The sequence below is a fragment of the Benincasa hispida genome, chromosome 11, assembly GCF_027475165.1.
Source record: "Benincasa hispida cultivar pf3 chromosome 11, pf3_genome.v1.1, whole genome shotgun sequence".
Taxonomy (NCBI): Eukaryota; Viridiplantae; Streptophyta; class Magnoliopsida; order Cucurbitales; family Cucurbitaceae; genus Benincasa; species Benincasa hispida.
The window spans coordinates 4,592,741-4,606,399 of record NC_143488.1 but is presented as its reverse complement, the minus strand read 5'-3'; positions in this window follow the sequence as shown (position 1 = coordinate 4,606,399).

Here is a 13,659-nt window from a genome sequence, read left to right as displayed (position 1 = left end):
AGGAACTGCTGGGATGAGTCAAACTCTAGCTGTCAAAGCCAATGACAAAGAAAAGGTTGTCCTGTAGGAAAGTCAGCTGTAACAATCTACCTCTATCGCCTCCCTGTCAGTTCAACAACTGCAGGATATGATCACAAACTTCATAAAAGCTTAGTATAAAGGACCATCACAAACTTATTTTATATACTCCAAGTTGTACACTAAAAGGATCGACAATCTGAGAACGCACTGGGTACCAACCTCTAAAATTCCAGCAGTTTGATGGAAAGAGAAATCTAAAACGTGTTGCTCACTTCATTGAAACTTGTGAAAATGCAGGAACCAGAGGAGACCTGCTAGTCAAGCAGTTTGTTCATACCTTAAAAAGAAATGCTTTTGATTGGTATACTGATTTAGAGCCGAAAGTGGTTGATAGCCAGGAATAGTTAGAAAGAAAGTTCATTAACTGCTTTTATAGCACTAAGCGTATCGTCAGCATGATGGAGGTGACAAGTACCAAGCATCAGAAGGATGAGCCAGTCACCGACTACATCAACAGATGGAGAGCTCTAAGCTTGACTGCAAAAATACACTCACTGAATTATCCGCAATGGAGATGTGCACCCAAGACATGCATAGAGAGCTTCTCTACATCTTACAAAGGATAAAACCTTGTGCATTTGAATCGCCCTCGTACGTTTAAGGAGTTGGCAACACGTGCTCATAACATGGAGCTGGGCATTGTCAACAGAGAAACCAAAGATTTCCTAATCCCCGAAGTGACAAAAGACGAGAATGAAACCAAAAGGGCACTAAAAAAATCGTGAATAGTGCCACAAGAGAATTTATGGCCATTCATGCAACCCCAATCAAATTTTCCTCTAAAGGAAAAAAAATGTGAACTATGTTATGAGTTTATCCATATTCATTATAAAAGGGTATGTAGGCAAATTGAAGGAAACTTTAAGTTTAGTTGATTTTTTTTTTTAAACTACATTATGAATTGATCTCTTTCTTCAAGGATACGTAGGCAACTTAAATAAATTTAAGTTCGGTCTATCAAATACTTTTACAAAAGAAGAAATGATACAATCACTCTACGCGTGGTAGTACAAAATTGATGTTGTTCATTCTCACTAAAGAGTGCAACTCTAAACTGAAGATGTTCATCTCTGCTGGAGGCAGTACAACAAATTGAATATGTTCATCCTTATTGGGGGAAATACAAAAAATTGAAGATGTTCATTCCTTAAAGACGTGATACAAAAAATTGAAGACACGTGTAGTCTGCACGATACTACATAGATTGGATGCATACAATAAGGTCTTTGCTAGAAAATTCAATCGTCTTTTCACTCATTTAAATAGAAAAACAGTGTTGGCGTTGTCTACTTCAAGTTCAAGGCATCATTCGTCTAAAGTTTGACTCTTCATCTTCAGCTATAAATATTCTTCAAAATCAAGTTCATAGGTTTTATCGGTGCTTCTTAAAATCCAGGATCAGAAGCTTTGTTGATGTCTCATCAAATTCAAGTTTGAAGGATTTGTCTATGCTTCATCAAATTTAAACTCATAGGCTTCATTGCTACTCTTTCATCTCCAAGTTTAGGGCATCACTTTATCTTCAATATTGGGACTTCGCTCATGTGAAGTGGCATTCCAACTTCAAAGTCAGGTGTGACTCACTTCACTGCATTTGCTCAATATCGAAGGCTTTGACGATGCATTTTCAAAATCAAATGTGAAAGATTCATCGATTTTTATTCAAATTCAAGCGTGGAAGATTCATCAGTACTTCATCGAGCTTAAGTTTAGAAGCTTCGTCGATGCTTCATCTTCATGCTCAAGTTTTGAGGCTTCGCGATGCCACCATCATGCTTAAGTCGTTAAGTCAAGCTTAATGTGGAAGATAGAAAGTCAGGTTCGATGCAAAGGGTGGAAAATCAAGTATGATGTAGTTCGTGAAAATGCAAATTTTTGTTTCATCAAGTTTAGCCTACGTGGTTCTGCCTCATATGCGATATCAAGTTTGGTCCATCTGGCTTCGCCTCATCTCCAAGATTGAGTCTGGTGTAACAGGCTTCATATCATTTTCGAGATCGAGTCCATTATGGCTCATACGTGAGATCAACTTCGATCTACCTAGCTCTGCCTTATATGCGAGATCAACTTCTATCCGTCTGGCTTCGCCTCATATGCATGATCAAGTCCGGTCTATTCTTTGTGCACAAGGGGGGGGGGGGGGGAAGGGTCACTTGTCATGTTAAAAAAAAAAAAAAAAAGAAAGAAGGAAGGTAATAAATTACTTAAGCGAATTAATATATAATAAATGCGACAGAGCTGGCGACCAGCCCTGCAGGTTACACAGTCACCCAAATAAAGATTGTGTCTAACAGAAGTCAGATCATTGTTGGTGGAGTTAGCGACCACCACTTCAGGCTATAGTCACCCACACAGGGGCTGTGTCTAGTAAGAGTCAGATCATTATTGGCGGAATTGGCAACCACCCATGTAGGCTGCACAATCACTCACATAGGTGTTATGTCTAGCAAGAGTCAGATCGTTGTACTATAAATTTTTTTGTTTGAAAGTTTAGAGGTATTTTTGAAACTTTTGAAAATTCAAATGTAGTTTTGACACAGAGTACAAAGTTTATGAGTGTTTTTCTAATTTAGCGTTTTCCTTTTAACATAATTGTCTGTCTCTAAAATTTTTTCCCTTTTTTTGTATTTCTATCTCTCATTTATTTCTCCCTTGGAACAATTATGATATTTTTCAATATCTAAAAATTATCTTTGAACTCTTTCTCGATTCGTATTCCTTTAATATTATTTAGAAAACAAATTACGTATTTGATCCTTGAGGTTTGAAATTTTTTATTTTAAAATTGAGCCATTTAGTTCATAACATTTTATTAATGCTTAATTGTAGTCCTTTCATCAATGACAATAGTATCCTTGGATTTTTTTACTATTAAATAAATAATAACAATTATAATTAAAATATAAAAGATAATAATAAAAATAATAAACATCTCTCTCCTCTCTCCTCCCTCATTCCTCATTTTTCAGTCTCCTTTGTCCTTCCCTGTAAAGCTCATCCCCCACATCTAGCGCTAATGCCATTCACCATCACCATTGTCGTTGCAGCCACCACCATTGCCACCGCCACCGCCACCTCCATGTTCGTCACTTTATTTATTAAAAAAAAAAAAAAAAAACCGCCCACCCCTCATTTTTCTCGATCACCTAAAAACTCACTCCATCTTTATATTAGTTCTAAGACTTAACTTGGTTTTTTAAAGCATGAGTAAGATGATGGATAACATACATAGGGAACTCTATGCCTAGAGAGATCAAGGCAAAGGTCGGGCAACAAGTTAGTGATCATCAAAGATATAGTTATAATCATTGCACTCATTTTATATATGGAGATTGGTAGCGCTTATGTGAGTTGATTGTGTTCATGTGAAGACATCAACCTTGTTTTTCTTCCCAAAAATCAACAACAATAAGTAGAAATGTGGCAAGAATAAAGTTCAACAACAACAAAAAATCGTGGTCCTATTTGATAATAACATCATTTCTAGTCGTATATTTTAAGAGTTGATTCTCACTTATTCACAAATGAAACAAACGGATAACATTAGTATTGGCTCAACAACAACTAAGGAATAAAGTTTGTTACATCATGATAACAACTATCTATTAACCACTCAGGGAATATAGAAGAAAAAGAATGGAAAATGCCATAGAAGCCTAGACGAGCTAAGCTAACCCATGTGACGTACGGTTCCACTCCCTACGCACATAGTGAAAACATACAATGTCAAAGGTCATACTCAGACTCAAGATTTCCTTTATCAAGTATTTCACCTCCAGAAAAGCCTTTGTTGTATGATTAAGGAGTCTTATAAGCAACACACAATCCAAAACACACAGTAAGCTTATGAACTTGAGCTTGATACACCATCTTAAGGCCATCCGCCATCGCATGGGCTTCAAAACAAAGATGCAAGAAATAAGATTCTCTATTAACTGTATTAAGCAAATTTTAATGAAGCGGCTCCATCCAACAAAACCACACCAAATCCTTTAATATTCTCCCCCCTGCATACAGGCGTCGATATACATAATCCATGAATTTAATACCCCAAATAGGCTTAACATATCTTCCCTATATCAACGTGTTTTTTATGAGAAACACAACCATTAAACACTTTCCAGGTAGCCGACCACCCATTCACTACAAAAAGCAAATGAAAGAATAACCTTTTGATGTACCACTTTATTCCAATCACCCCAAAATAGTCCACACCTCAACACAGGCTAAGCAAAATCCATATTAGACAATATTGAAAACTAAAAAAAAAAAATCAAGCCCTATTGGCGGAGCTCCTGAAATCTAGGTAACGGCAAGCTGGAATAAGACACCTCAATATCTTCTTTGCCACGTCACACCAAAAAATAGAGTGTTCCACTGATTCCTCACTTGCCCACACTGGACACCATGTGGAAACATCAATAAGTCATCTCCAAAGATTTCAACATGATGGAATAAAGTTGTGGAACGCTCTCTAAATAAAATGTTTAATCTTAGCAAGAGTCTTGGAACTCCACACCTTCTTCCACCAACCTGACCAACCATTTAAGCTTGAAGACGAACACAATATTCTTGTTTCAAACGGTAGATGATACCCACTTTTAATCTCGTATTCTTCTTTCATGGCAAAATGTCAAATCCATTGGTCAAAACTCCAAAGACCTCTCAAGTGAATCTTCAAAGTATCCTCACTATCCACTGGATAGAAGAGACTTCACACCTTTCCTCATCTCACCTACCATCAGAAGCTATTAGAGATGCCACTGTCATGTTTATTCCTAAAGTTTGGTGTATTCAATTCAAAACACCCAGTCCTTGGAAGCCAATGATCTTTGAAAACCTGAATCAAACACCCAATCCCCACATCATTCCTTATCCCCTTCTTTAACAGACTCAACCCCCAAATAAAACCCTTAAAAAAAATAGAGCTTTTAGGGTTAACCTCCAATAAGGGTGGTCATTCAAACTGCAAAAACCGAACTGTTTCTAAAAATCGAACCGAACCAAAAACTCACTGAAATCGTAAAATACAGTTCAGTTTGATTTAAAGAAAATTTGAATCTGAATTAATTAGGTTCGGTTCGATTCCAATTTTGAAAACTGAATTTGAAACCGAACCGAACCATTTTTAACTAATATATATATATATATATATATAAAGTAAAATCGAATTTAAAACCGAACCGAAACATTTAACATAGATTTTTTAAAAATACCAAAACTAAATTTAAAACTGAATCGAATTGCATACATGCGGTTCGGTTCGATTCGATTTGAACAAATAAATCGATTCGATTTGGTTCCACATATTAGAAAATTTGATTCGGTTCGGTTTGATCACTAAACCAAATTAAACCAAATCATTTCCTCCCCTAGCCTCCAATTGTATAATATATAAGTGTAGAAAGTAATGCCGCTTCAATATTTTAGATATCATAGGACGTGGTAAGTTTAGCAAAGAGTCTGGTTGAAATAGATTAAATCTCTAAAGTTAAGACCGCCTTCATCTCTTGACGAACACAACTTCTCTTATGCAATCGAATGAACCTTTCCCTTTTCCCCATCCATCCTCCACTAGAATCTTGCAAACATTTTGCATCAGATTTGTACAAAATCCTTCTTAAAGCTTGAAACAACCCATAAAATTAGTCGGGATTGTTTATGCCACACTTTTAATGAACTATTCCTTGCTCCCATAAGAGAAAAAATTCCTTGTCCATCCCTGCAACATCCTCCAAACTTTACCCTTAGTACCTTTAAACTCCTCGTTTATGTTCATTAAAAAAGAATGAAGTCATACCCAAGTATGACCCAAAAGAGTCAACCTTTTTAACAGATAATAGATCTTGAAGGTAATCACATCTATCTTGCTCACCATTTGGCGAAAACATAATACTAAACTTATGAGAATTTACACACTGACCGGACGCCTTCCCATAACTATACAAAAGTTGCTTCAAACGACAAACCTCCCTAAGCGAAGATTTGAGAAAAATAAGACAATCGATGGCAAATAATCAATGGGAAGACATGAAGACAATTTAAAGCAATGTGAATACCCGCCACTTGAGCACGAGTAGACGCATACTAAAAAATAGCAGGTATATCTTCGGAGTAAAATAAAAACAAGAAGGGAGAAAGCAAATCACCTTGTCGGAGGCTTCTCGGAGGAGAAAAGGATAGTGACAAAATCTTAAGGCCCAGTTGGGATTACTTTTGAAATTATAAAAAGCTATTTTAGGAGAATCTTAACCGCTTATATTGTTTGGTAAAACAACTTATTTATTATTAAGCCTAGAATCAGTTTTAAAATTGTTCTAACATGCAAAAGTTATTTGATGAAGCTTTTAGATTTTAGCTTTCCTACAAATTTGGTATATTTCCTTACCCATCTCAAATTTTCATTTCCTCTCATTTATTCCAAATTTTAATTGGTTCAAATTCATATAACAATTATTAAAAAGAAAATATTTTCATAAATATTTTTTAATTAAACAAAAATGGTTGCAATTCAAATCATATTTATTTTTAAATAATTTTATAACCAAAATTATATTAATTTAGTATTAATTTACCTAACACCTTAACTAGTTTTTTCTAATTTAAAATTAAAATTTACCAAACACTCTTTTACTTCTATCCACAACTGATTTTCTAGAAGCACATCTAAACAATTATTTTAAAAGCTACAACAATCCCAAACGAAGTCTTAATCAAATTTCTGAAAAAACGAATTTTTTCTTTCTTTCTTTCTTTCTTTTTATTTATTTTTTAGTTTTCCAAAATTTGACTTCAAGTTTGAGAACACTTTGAAAAAAAAAATAGATAAGAATACAATTAAAAAGAAAAAAGAAAAAAAAAAAAGAGTACTACTAAAAGTAGTATATAAGCTTAATTCCATAAAAGTTCTCAAGGAGCTCGTTGAGCTCATACTCCGCACAGGAAAAAAAAGTATTTAGTCACTTTTAAAATTTATTATATTTTAATTTTAAATTTAAATGTTTGGTAGCCTATATTTAAAAAAGAAAAATCAATTTACATGTACAGATGATGATAAATATTATGTCAAGTTGTAATGATCTCTCTTTTTCTATATATATATATTCCCTACCTGTGACCTTATGAACTCATATCAAGTGGTATTATAACCAAATTTCATTTCAAATACATTGTCTTTGCATAAATGAAATGAGCGACCATATCAAAATTTCTCAAGAAGTAGAGAAAACTCCGCATAAGATGTCATTTATGTACTCCGCATAAGATATCATTTATGTGTTTTGTATATAACATCAACAAAGATTTAGAGTTTGTTTTCATAATGATAATATCCAACCAAAAAGTTTTAAAATAACGAGGGAGCCAGTTTTTGCCATAAAGGATAGAGTTCAACATAGTTGACATTGTAAAGTAAGACAAACTATCTATAGTGGTTGTACTAGTTTAACAGGGTTCTGAAAACATTTCGATGCAAGTAACACATATTTAATTTGCTTAATTTCGAATAGCGACCTACTCCTTGATCCTCAGTCTTCACTATATTAGTGTTAAGCTTGAAAGAGTCGGGTGGGAGGAGTTCGTTAAGGAACGGTGCTTGATAACTTGTAGAAATACAAGTTATTGTTCTCTCAAAGTTGAAATAATTAGGATTAAAATGATGTAAACACATTCATATTAAAAGAAAAATGCATATGCATATATGTGATAAATTCATGCAAAAGTACCCTTTTAAGTATAAATTGCATCACTGACGCACTTTAATGTAGGAATCATGAGAATTTACTAAGTGTTGCAGATAAAGCCAACGCAAGGAGCATGCATCCAGCTAATCCGATGCATGGTAGATACATTTAGCTCGTGCAATTAACATCAAATCACAACTTGCAAGTATGGCAACTAATAGACGACGTCTGAACAAGGAAAAATTGCAAGCGACTAACTCAGTGTAGGAATTTAATGTAGTCACATCACCGAGTGCCTAAGCTGAGTACCTATATAAGGAGAAGCTGTCTACAGAAGTAAGAGTTAGACACTTAAAAATTGTAGAGTTTAGAAAACCTATAAATTCATCATCTCAACCGATTGCAAGAAAGAAAAATGAGGAACGATTGCCATTTTCCATTGTTGGTAACGAAGTGTTGCCAGAGAAAAGCTTAAGAGTGACATCTCCTTCATTTCTTCTACGTAGTTGTCAATAACAAGCACAAAAACGAGTCAAAAAGATCGAGAGATTGGACCCTGTGGCTTGACTCTTCTCCCTTACTTAGCATTTTCATTCATTGTCTTACTTTATTGAACTGAGATTCTATGTAGTAAAACATATTTCTTTAATTCAACCTCCATTTCAACCATTCCCACCTTTCTATCTGTTGAATTACTAAATTGTTTGTATGTGTGAAGTTTACTTGCATCAAGTATATTGCTTGAATCTACCCGATCAATCAATTAAAGTAAAAGCACTTAGTTACCCGAGAGAATAAGTATTTGTGGAATTCATCAAGCTAGGGCATCAAGTAATTTTAGAGATAAAGTTGTTCATGCCATTTATCTGTTCATTTTGACTAATGCATGCATCTTAAAGACAAGATAAATGTGGCATTACATCGAAAGGTGTTCTACATAAACTAGAAAACAAACTCTAAATGCATCGCACACATACAATTATATTCCACCAGACATCTTTACCAACTCCACCTAATATTCACTATGCTTATATAGGCTTGTTGTTATAACTAAGGAATCAACGCATACCATCTAATGCCTGATCTATTCATCCATATATCTTCTTCCCCTTTATCTGAACTTCTACTTTTTCTTGCAAGTGTGCTAAGTTAGTTTAGTGTGCATAACCAACGTATATATTTAATTAGTAAACCAATGCAAATAGATCAGTAGACCATCTTACGTTAGTCTGCACCATATTCCCTATGTTTGACCTTGGGCTTACTAGGACACTTAAGTTAGATTTATACTTGTGTCTAGCTTAAGAAAACTTGTATACAACTGGCAAAGTGTGCTTGATAATTAATTTATCATATGTCTGACGCATACCATTATCTTCATGCAAAGAAATAGATCATTCGTTGTTCCACATTCATTTTCAAAGACAATAATCTTCAAAATTCAAAATGCAACAAGTTTTTGGTGTCGTTGTTGGAAAATCTAGCAATGTAGCTAATTTAAATTTGGTCATTGTATCTTTTTGCGGGAATTTCAATCAAAGGTGTATTACGAGTTAAGCCTAGACTTGCAAACGTTTTATGAGCAGAGAGCTCTGAAACTAAAAAATGACCCAGATATTGAAAGGACCTTTAGACGAAGAAACAGAGACAATAGACATTGAAGATTAAGGTAATAACAAATGCAAGCAAGCAAAATTTGGCTCAACAGCCAGCCAATGTTGTCACAAATCCAATCCTTATGGCGAATAACAACAAAACATTCGATGTGTGAATACGCGTCACTTATGTTGTATGATTTTTCACACGAGAACATTTATAAACGCCTGGCAGGACCCGGTTTGAAATGAAATCTATCATGCTACAAATGTTAAGACCGTAGGACAATTTGGTGGTACCCGCGGAGAAAACCCACACGCTCATATGAAACGCTTCCTAGAGACTTGTAATTCATTCGTGATTCTTGGAATCACGCTAGAAGTAATTAGACTATCTTTGTTCCCGTATTCACTTTGAGATGAAACTAAGCAAAGGTGAGCTCCTTGGAGCCTGGCGAGATAACGATGTGAGACAAGTTGGTAGAGAAGTTCATGCAAAAATACTTCCCTCCTACAGTCAACGCACGGAGGCATCGGGGGATTATGAATCTTGAGCAAGGAGACCCTGAGATAACCAGTGACATGTGGGAAAGATTCAAAAGGCTGGCAAAAAACTACTATAAGCATTAATTGCCTATAACTGTCCAGATGGAGATTTTCTATGGAGGATTGAATAAACCATCTCAAATGGTGGCCGATGAAGCCATCGCAGGCGGCCTTATGGACAAATTTTACAATGAAGCCAAGGAAATTTTGGATATAATTTCCAAACATGGTATGATGTGGGTTGACGACGCATATGTTTCCAGAACAAACAATAGGTGGCAACAACATGTAAAGATGTCCAATTTCCTTACGAGGTGGTGATTCCCCGATTAGGCGGGGAATGAGGGAGGGAGTGGGAGAAAAAAAAAATTCGTGAGCTAAACGGGGACGGGGATAGGGAATGCATTCCCCGTCCTCGACCCTGCCCTGTTCCTTGTCCCCACCCCGATTAGCTTTTACATATTTATGTAGTATAGTTATCTAATGTTATGTTGTTATTATTATTATTATATAAATATTACATTTAAATTTCAAATTTGATTATTTATTGGGAAACATAATGAATATGTTTAAATTTAGATTATATATGTGAATAATTTTATTTATATTTTTTTTCTTTATACTAAAAAAAATCATTAGCTTTTTTAGGCAAAAATTTGAGTAATTTATCTTTAAATTCAAATTGTCATATAAAACTAACCATAATAAACAATTTAGTGATAAAGTCAATTATTTAATTAAAATTTGCTCAATTTAAATTAATTAGCTTTTTACAAAACAAAAAAAAAATAACAGGAAAAAATTCCCCGCGGGGAATCCCCACCCCGATCCCCATGGGGAATTTCATGGGGATGAGGAATGAAATGAGGAGTGGAGACGAGGATGGGGAATGACATCCCCGACCATATCTCTAATGACATGGTGTGATTGATACTAACACAATAAATAATCTTTTAGGAGAGGTGGTTGCAATGACAAACTTGCTGAGGAACATAAAAATGAACTAAGCAACCCAGACGCAGAACGTGCATTAGATTGACGCATTCGAGCAACCCATGTTAGGTTGTATGGGATGCAGGGAGTCGCATGCCCATAATGATTGCCCTTAAAACCTGCAATAAATTTGTTTTGTGAAGAACAACCCATTTTCCAATACATACAACCCTGAATGGAAAAACCATCCAAACTAGAATCAAGATAAGTCTGGAATGCATCAGCAACACATGCAAGCACTGTCGCCTGGATTCCAGCCCATGCAATAATAACCACATCATCAGTCCAAATGAGGAAATACGTCGAGTTTGCTTTCTCTGCTTGAGAACACGTTGAAAGAGTATATAGCCCAAAATGATGCGTTATTAAAAAGTCAAGCGTCATCAAGAAATCTGGAGATGCAGTTTGGACAAATTACAAGTGAGCTAAAGAGCCGGTTGCATGGCTCCTTGCCCAGCAACAGTGAAGCATCCAAACAAAACAATGGAAAGGAGCAATGTGCAGCAATAGACCATTAGTGGAAGAAAAGAGAAAATACCCAAGAAAATATAATCATCATTCTTCAACAACACTTGTAGACACACTTGTCCAAACATCTGAGGCAACTACGACACCTGAAAGAGATGAATCAGAAAGCGCATTTGCTCTACTAGTCATTCTCAACAAAGCATGTCCAAAGTAGGGGGAGTACTTGATGTGTGTCTTAATGCACCTTTCCTCTGATGCCTACAGAAGAGAATGACGTAAACTAGTTCAAATGCTTCATCGATGTTCTTAAGCAGCTACACATTAACATTCCATTCATTGAAGCGTTAGCACATATGCCAAGTTACGTGAAGTTTTTTAAGGATATTTTATCAAAGAAAACGAAGATCGAAGTGTTTGAGACCGTGACGTTGACTCATGAATGTAACGTATTGTTTAAAAGAAATATTCCTGAGAAGCAAAGAGACCCAGGCAACTTTACAGTTCCATGCTCGATCAAAAGAATAGATATGGGGAGTTATATGAGTTGGGAGCTAGTATCAACTTGATGCCGTTCTTAATTTTCAAAAGCCTTGGAATTGGTAAGGCAACGCCTACCATGGTAACACTACAGCTTGCAGACAAATCCATCTCTTACCCAGAGGGAAGATCGGAGATGTATTAGTAACGGTTGACAAGTTTATTTTTCTAGTAGAGACTATGAAGCTGATGGAGACATCCCAATCATCCTTGGATGCCCATTTTTTTTTTATCTATCGGCAAAGTTTTGATTGACGTATATAAAGGGAAATTGACCATGCGTGTAGACGACCAGGAAGTAAAATTCAATGTGTTCAACGCATTGAAATTCCCCGATGATGTAGAATCTCATCAGTTTATTGAATAAGTTCAACTACTTGAGGAAGAGGAGAACCAGGTAGTGGTCCAAGGATATAAGGTCCATGTGTTAAGTAAGGGCACAAGGAAATTTGAGCCCCTATGTTCGGATGAGTGGCAATCAAAGCAAACGCTCCGTTCTTTGGAGAAGCCACCAAAGCTCGAGGTTAAACCTCTCTTGGGCCATCTTAGATATGTTTTTCTTGGCATTAACAGTACTTTATCTGTTATAATTTCATCTAAACTTTCTCCTATTAATGAACAACTTTTATTACATATAGAAAAGAAGCAAACGCGCACAATAGGTTAGACATTGGCTAACATCAAAGGGATCAACTCATCTTATTGATGCATAAGATCGTATTATAATAAGGGAAAACAAGATCAATTGAGGCCCAACGCAAGCTCAATCCTCTTATGAAAAGTGTAATGAAGAAAGAAACTATCAAGTGGCTCGATGTAGGGTTATCTACCTCATTTTTTATAGTAGTTGGTTGAGCCTAATGCAGTGTGTGCCAAAGAAATGTGGCATAACTGTGGTCATTAATAGTAACAACGGACTAATTCTATCTAGAACTGTTACTGGATGGTGAATCTGTATGGACTACAGAAAATTGAATGTGTCAACAAAGAATGACCATTTTCTACTCCCTTTCATTGATCAAATGTTAGACAGACTGACCGGAAAGGAGTTTTATTACTTTTTGGATGGACACTCTGGCTATAATAAAATCCTCATCGCCATAAAAGACCAGGACAAAATAACATTTACTTGTCCCTTTGGAACGTTTGCATTCTGACGCATGCCCTTTGGGTTGTGTAATGCACTAGGAACATTTCGAAGATATATGATGGCTCTCTTCTCCGATTTTCTGTAGAAATCGGTTGAAGTGTTTATGGATAATTTCTCGGTCTTTGGAGACTCTTATTTGATCTGCCTTAACAATCTTGAAGTTGTCTTTTCCAAATGCGACAAGACCAATTTAGTGCTTAATTGGAAAAAATGTCACTTTATGGTGACAGAGGGTATTGTGCTCGACCATAAGGTTTCAAAGCCAGGATTAGAAGTTCACGATGCAAAGATAGATGTGATTGTGAAGTTGCCCACACCTGCAAATGTTAAGGCCCTAATAAGCTCTTTAGGCCATGCAAGTTTCTACCGGAAATCTGTCAAAGGATTTTCCTAAATCGTGCGTCCACTGAGCTCGTTGTTAGAACATAATAGACCCTATGTATTTGATGAAAATTGGCAACATGTGTTTGAAACTTTGAGGCATGCATTAACAACAGCACCTATACTGGTGGCTCCTGACTGGACGCAACCTTTCATCTCGATGTACAATGCCAGTGATGTAGCAATTGGAGCAATGCTGGGTCAAAAAAAGGGAAATCTTATACAC